Source organism: Portunus trituberculatus, chromosome 10 (genome assembly GCF_017591435.1).
Source record: "Portunus trituberculatus isolate SZX2019 chromosome 10, ASM1759143v1, whole genome shotgun sequence".
Lineage (NCBI taxonomy): Eukaryota > Metazoa > Arthropoda > Malacostraca > Decapoda > Portunidae > Portunus > Portunus trituberculatus.
The window spans coordinates 12,336,563-12,342,834 of NC_059264.1; the positions used below are offsets into that span (position 1 = coordinate 12,336,563).

The window sequence follows — 6,272 nt, forward strand, 5'->3', positions numbered from 1 at the left end:
TTAAATCACAGTTCACATTTTTATTTTTAATGTTAGCTACTGATTTACTTTAGTAGGACAAGGTAAAGATTCTATTGGATACAGTAACAAAAGAGGCACAGTCATAAAACACCCATACTTGTGTAATTCCACCCGTGGTATGTATGAGTAGCTTTCATGTACCATACGTTTACTTGACCGTGGAACAGTCAACGAGGAGCCTGATTGAGCAGTCAGTTGCCTCCGTGATTCTGCTGCGGTGAAAGAACATTACTTCTTTAGAAAAAGTAAGCACTCCATGCATCATACTTGTTTTTTATGTTTTTTATGATAACTTGTACGTAAATGGCTTCCTCAAATCGCCCTCTTTGCTTCTGTCTGTCTGTCTATCTATGCCTTTGTCTGACTGCCTGTCGGTCTCTACCTCTGTCTGCCTGATTGTCTCCACTTGTTTGTCTTTGTCTCGGTTAGGTTAGGCTGCATTTATTATTGCAACTGGGGTCGCTACTCCAGGTTAAAATTGCATTTAGGGTCGCAATAAAAAAAAAATTAGAAAACACGTGATTTAGAAGATGGAAGGACTCAATGAGAATAGATGGGTGAAACATGTAGTGAAAAGAAACTAAAGTAGGTCTTCATGGAGTAGAGAAATTGATAGATGAAAAAGGAGAGAAAATCTTGAGGAGGATAGGACACGGAGAGGTGAAGAAAAGGATATAAGAAGGTGGTTTAGTTTGTTCTTTTTAACCACACTTATTGCCCTATCCACTCACTCCTACGCTGATGATACCACCCTACACCTTTCCACATTTTTTCAGAGATGTCTAACCCTTCAGGAAGTCAACAAATCATGCAGGGATGCCACAGAACACCTGACTTCTGATCCTTCTAAGATTTATGAGTGGGGCAGAGAGTGTTTAATGCCTCAGAAACTCAACTCCTCCATGTATTAACTTGACACAACCTTCCTGACAACTATTCCTTCTTCTTCAATGACACTCAGCTGTCCCCATCTTCTACACTGAATATCCACGGTCTGTCCTTTACTCATAATCTAAACTAGAAACTTCACATGTCATCACTTGCTAAAACAGCTTCTATGAAATTAAACGTTCTGAGGCATCTCCACCAGTTTTTCTCGTCCCCCCCAACTGCTAACTCAGTACAAGGTCCGTGTATGGAGTGTTCTTCGCATGTTTGGGAAGGTTCCACTCAGTTTTATTAGATAGGGTAGAATCAAAAGCTTTTCGTCTCATCAATTCCCCTCCTCTGACTGACTGTCTTCAGCCTCTTTCTCACTGCAGAAATGTTGAATCTCTTTATTTTTTATTGCTATTTGCATGCTAACTGGTCTACTGATCTTGCTAACTACGTGCCTCCCCTCCTCCTGCAGCCTCACTGCATATATAAGGCTTTCTACTTCCTTTCATTTAGATTCCACCTTGTTTAGTAAAGCTGTGTGTGGATCCCCCAGACATGAGAGCCATACTCCATACACGGGCGGATAAGGCCCTTGTACAGAGCAAGCAGCTGGGAGGGAGAGAAAATGGACGAAGACGCCATAGGACACCTAACTTCTTGGAAGCTGATTTAGCAAGAGTAGAGATGTGAAATTTCCAGTTTAGATTTTTAGTGAAGGATAGACCGAGTGTGTTTAATGTAGAGGAGAGGGAAGTTGAGTGTTATTGAAGAAGAGAGGATAGTTGTCTGGAAGGTTATGTCGAGTAGATAGTTGTAGAAATTGAGTTTTTGAGGCATTGAACAAAACCAGGTTTTCTCTGCCCCAATCAGAAACAAGTGAAAGATCAGAAGTTAGGCGTCCTATAGCATCTCGCCTTGAGTCATTTAATTGTTGTTGGGTTGGGCGTCTGTTGAACGCTGTTGAATAATGCAGGGTGGTATCATCAGCATAGGAGTGGATAGGGCATTGAGTCAGATTTAGGAGATCATTGATGAATAATAGAAAGAGAGTGGGTGATAGGACAGAACCCTGTGGAACACCACTGTTGATAGTTTTAGGGAAGAACAGTGACCGTCTACTACAGCAGCAATAGAACGATCGGAAAGGAAACTGGAGATGAAGGTACAGAGAGAAGGATAGAATCCGTAGGAGGGTAGTTTAGAAATTAAAGATTTGTGCCAGACTCTATCGAAGGCTTTCGATATGTCAAGGCCGACAGCAAAGGTTTCACCGAAGTCCCTAAAAGAGGATGACCAAGATTCAGTTAGGAAAGTAAGAAGATCACCAGTAGATCTGCCTTTACGGAAACCATACTGGCAATCAGAGAGAAGGTTGTGAGCTGATAGATGCCTCATTATCTTCCTATTAAGGATAGACTCAAAGGCTTTAGAAAGGCAGGAAATCAAAGCTATAGGGCGGTAGTTAGAAGGATTGGAGTGGTCACCTTTTTTAGGGACAGGTTGAATGTGAGCAAACTTCCAGCAAGAAGGATAAATAGAAGTAGAGAGACACAGATGAAAGAGTTTGACCAGGCAGTGAGCGAGTTCGGAAGCACAGTTTTTGAGAACAACAGGAGGGACTCCATCCGGACCGTAAGCCTTCCGAGAATCAAGGCCAGAGAGGGCCAGGAAAACGTCTTTATAAAGAATTTTAATTTTAGGGATGAAGTAGTCAGAGGGTGGAGGAGTAGGAGGAATATGCCCAGAATCATCCAAAGTTGAGTTGGTAGCAAAGGTTTGAGCGAAGAGTTCAGCTTTAGAAAAGAAGAGACAGCTGTAGAGCCATCTGGATGAAGTAAAGGAGGGAAAGACGAAGAAGTAAAGTTGTTAGAGATATTATTGGCTAGATGCCAGAAATCTCGAGAGGAGTTAGAATTGGAAAGACTTTGACATTTTCTATTGATGAAAGAGTTTTAGTAAGTTGGAGAATAGATTTGGCATGATTACGGGCAGAAATATATAGGGCATGAGTTTCAGCAGTTGGATGGCTACGGAACCGTTTGTGAGCCGCCTCTCTATCATTGACAGCACGAGAACAAGCAGAGTTAAACCAAGGCTTTTTAGCTTTAGGGTTAGAGAAAGTATGAGGAATGTATAGCTCCATGCCAGAGATAATCACCTCTGTTATGCGCTCGGCACAAAGAGAAGGATCTCTGACATGAAAACAATAATCATCCCAAGGGAAATCAGAATAGTACTGCCTTAGTTCCTCCCACTTATTCTGTCCAATTCTTTAATGCAAGAGTTAACCAGTAGGTACTCTCTGGTAAACTGGAATCCATGCCTGCTTGTGTATTTCCACCTTCCTTTAACTTGACTTCTTTTAAGAGGGAGGTTTCAAGACATTCGTCCCAGACGTTTTGGCTAACTCTACTAACATTTTAGGGAACTGGTAATTAAGTGAGCCTTTTTTGTTATATTTTTTGTTGCCCTTGGCCAGCTTCCCCTCTTTCATAGAAAATAGAAAGAGGAGAGACCTGAGGTACTGCAATGTCATGTAGGGGAATGGGGTAGCAAGGTTAGTGAAGGCAAGGAGAGGAATAAGCTGGAGGTGAAAGCCAGAAACAAGGACGAGATGGACCGAGATGTAACAACTGTAGAGGGGAGAGGGAGACTGAATGAATAGTATTTCTGGTTAAGTGTGTTAGATATGGTGAAGAGAGGAACAAGTTGATAGGCTCAATAACAGTAATTGTAAAATATAAGTGGAGTAAGAGATTAGAGCAGGAGGCGATATAAATAGAAAATCAAAGAAATAATATAGTCTATACTTTTAAGCACCTCGTTTCTTGTCCCGCAGGAACTGCTAACACTCGCTGTCCAACTAGATACACTTTAATATAAAACAGTTTTGACAAATAACCATAGTTAGACACGACAACGAAGAGAAATGTCATAATAGCCAATAAATCGATATGTGATCTTTCTACAAGTATAGTATCCCATTAATAATAGATAGTTATCCTAGATATTTATACTATACACACATACTGCCTTCAGAGACACCTGCTACGGGTTAAATTCCTTCACCAAGAAGCTAACAGTAGCTCAAAATAAAATTTTCCTATGTATATTTTTTATGCAAAAGTTTGAATCTACTAAAGTATTTATTGACAAAAATATTATAAAATTTTCCTATATACATAAATATTTCACACTGTTGCTGATTTATAAATGCTTTGGAAGAAATTCTATTTTCAAATTACTTACTGGAAATATCAACACAAGGAACAACAACATTAACTTAGTTTGCCCAACGTTTAGAACTATATTGTACAGAAATAGTGTGATTAATAGCGGTCCCAAGATGTTTAACAGTTTGCCTCCTGAGAAAAAAAAATTATACTTTCTACAGTCAACATATCTAGGTTTAAGCAAGAAATTAAGAAGTATCTCTTACTTCAACAATCTATGAGCCAGTAATAAAATGGTAGTAACGTGTATAACTAGAATGTACTAGGTTACCTGTCCATGACCACATACCTATTGTATAGTACTATTTGTCCGTCAGGGAGCTTTGCTCGACGGACCTTAGCTATGTACAGTGTATACATACTTTATGTGCAATATTGTTGACTTTTGTAGCAATAAACATTTACTTACTTACTTACTTACTTAAATCAGCAGTAGTGGTTTAGTGGTGTTGGTAGTGGAGACATTGGTGGTGGTTCCAGTGATCTTTTTTTTTATTTTTTTTTTATTTCAAGCTGTAATTGGGTATTTATGGTATCAAAGAATCTCCTATGCATTTTTAAATGTTAAATCACTCTATTGAGTGAAATTTGTGGGTTTTGAAATGGTGTTTCGTGCTGTTAAAATTAACTCTTATTTTTCTTTATTTTATTTGCTCACGTTTCTGATTCCCGGTCTAACTCGCTGTAGAATGCCTCTGTGAAGTGTGTTAAAATACTCACTAAGTGAAAATGACTTGATTATACAGGACATTTTAGCAGAGTTGTAGGCAAAAATGTTTTGTACTGTTAACATACTTAATTTAAACTTATTTTTTAAAACTAAATAGGCTGGAAAAGTTTTAATGTATTAAATGTTAGTTTAAGTATTTATCACGTCATAAAATATCAGGCATTTGGCCGTAGCTTCGGTTTTTCTATAAGTCATTCTTAAAATGATTTACGTAATTTAGCTGAGTTACCGCTGTTCCCGTTCTTTCTGATGTCCACAGTCCAGGCGGTGACTCATCATAGCCCCAGGCTGGCACCTCTCTTCCAACTCCTCAGTTCATCAATATTTTGCCTAATATCTAGTGATTTCTACGTGTTTTCGCGTGTTTTTAGGTTCAAGTGTATAGATATTGGTAGCAGAAGGAGGAAGAAAGGAGAAATAAAGGAGGATAAGGAAGAAGAAAGAGAAAGGGAGGAGAAAGATATAGGAGCAGCCAAGCCACAATACTTAAGTCACCCTCCATTTCCTCAATATTTTGTCTAATATCTAGTGTTTTGATGTATTTCCAGGCTTAGACGTGTAGATGGAAGCAATAGAAAGAATAAGAAGGAGAAACAAAGGATGATGACGAAGAATTAAGGAGAAACGGAGGCTGAATAGAAGGAGCCAAGGTGTAATATTTATGTAAGTGCCCCTTTTAATCTAAACGTTTTCTATAATGCACTTTGTGTTGGTTTTGGGATATTTAGGGGTGTATTAAGTGTGTTCAGCAGTGTTGAAATGTGTTTTGAGTGTTGTAAGTATGTTTCGGGTGCATTTTGTGTGTTTTCAGTGTGTGTTAGATCTTTTAGGCATATTTTACATACTTTCAGTGAGGTGTGGAGGTATGTTTGAGTATTTGCACGTTTTGAGTGTGTTTTCGGGAACATTTTAAAGTGTTGTATGGTGTTTTAAATGTGTTTTGGGTTATTTTTGCGTGTTTTAAGTCTTGTGGGTGTATTTTGGTGGTCCTTTGGATTGTGTGGAGATGATTTGAGTATATATTGGGTGTTTCTAGTGAGTTTTGTGTATTTGGAAAAATTTTGAGCTCTTGCATGGTGTTGTTAGCGTGTTGTGAGATGTTATTGAGTTTTAAGTGGTTTGTTTAGATGTGATAGGAGTGATTTTTGTCTATATTAGGTGTTTTTAGTAGGTTTTTATGCCCTGAACAGATCACCTCAATGTGAATGGGCCCTAATAACAGATGTCCTTCATCAGTGAGTATCCGTTTTGTGTGCAGGTGACGACAGGCAGAGTGAGCTGGACGTGGTGGAGGCTATGGGCGATGAGTTCACGGTGTAGGTCAGCCACATCGTGCACCACACTGACTGCCTGCAGCTGTTCACTAAGGTTAGGAAGGCCTATCTATATCTCTGTCTTCTGCCTTGGAA

The 6,272-nt window shown here is 39.1% G+C and overlaps 1 long non-coding RNA gene across 1 annotated transcript; it reads right to left on the minus strand.

Moving 5' to 3' along the window:
• On the minus strand, positions 1-4,742 carry LOC123501940. The gene is made up of 2 exons (XR_006673738.1): positions 4,555-4,742; positions 1-233 (listed from the first exon to the last, which is right to left on the minus strand). It is a non-coding gene; the product is annotated as an uncharacterized LOC123501940 (long non-coding RNA).
• Positions 4,743-6,272: the final 1,530 nt, after the last annotated feature.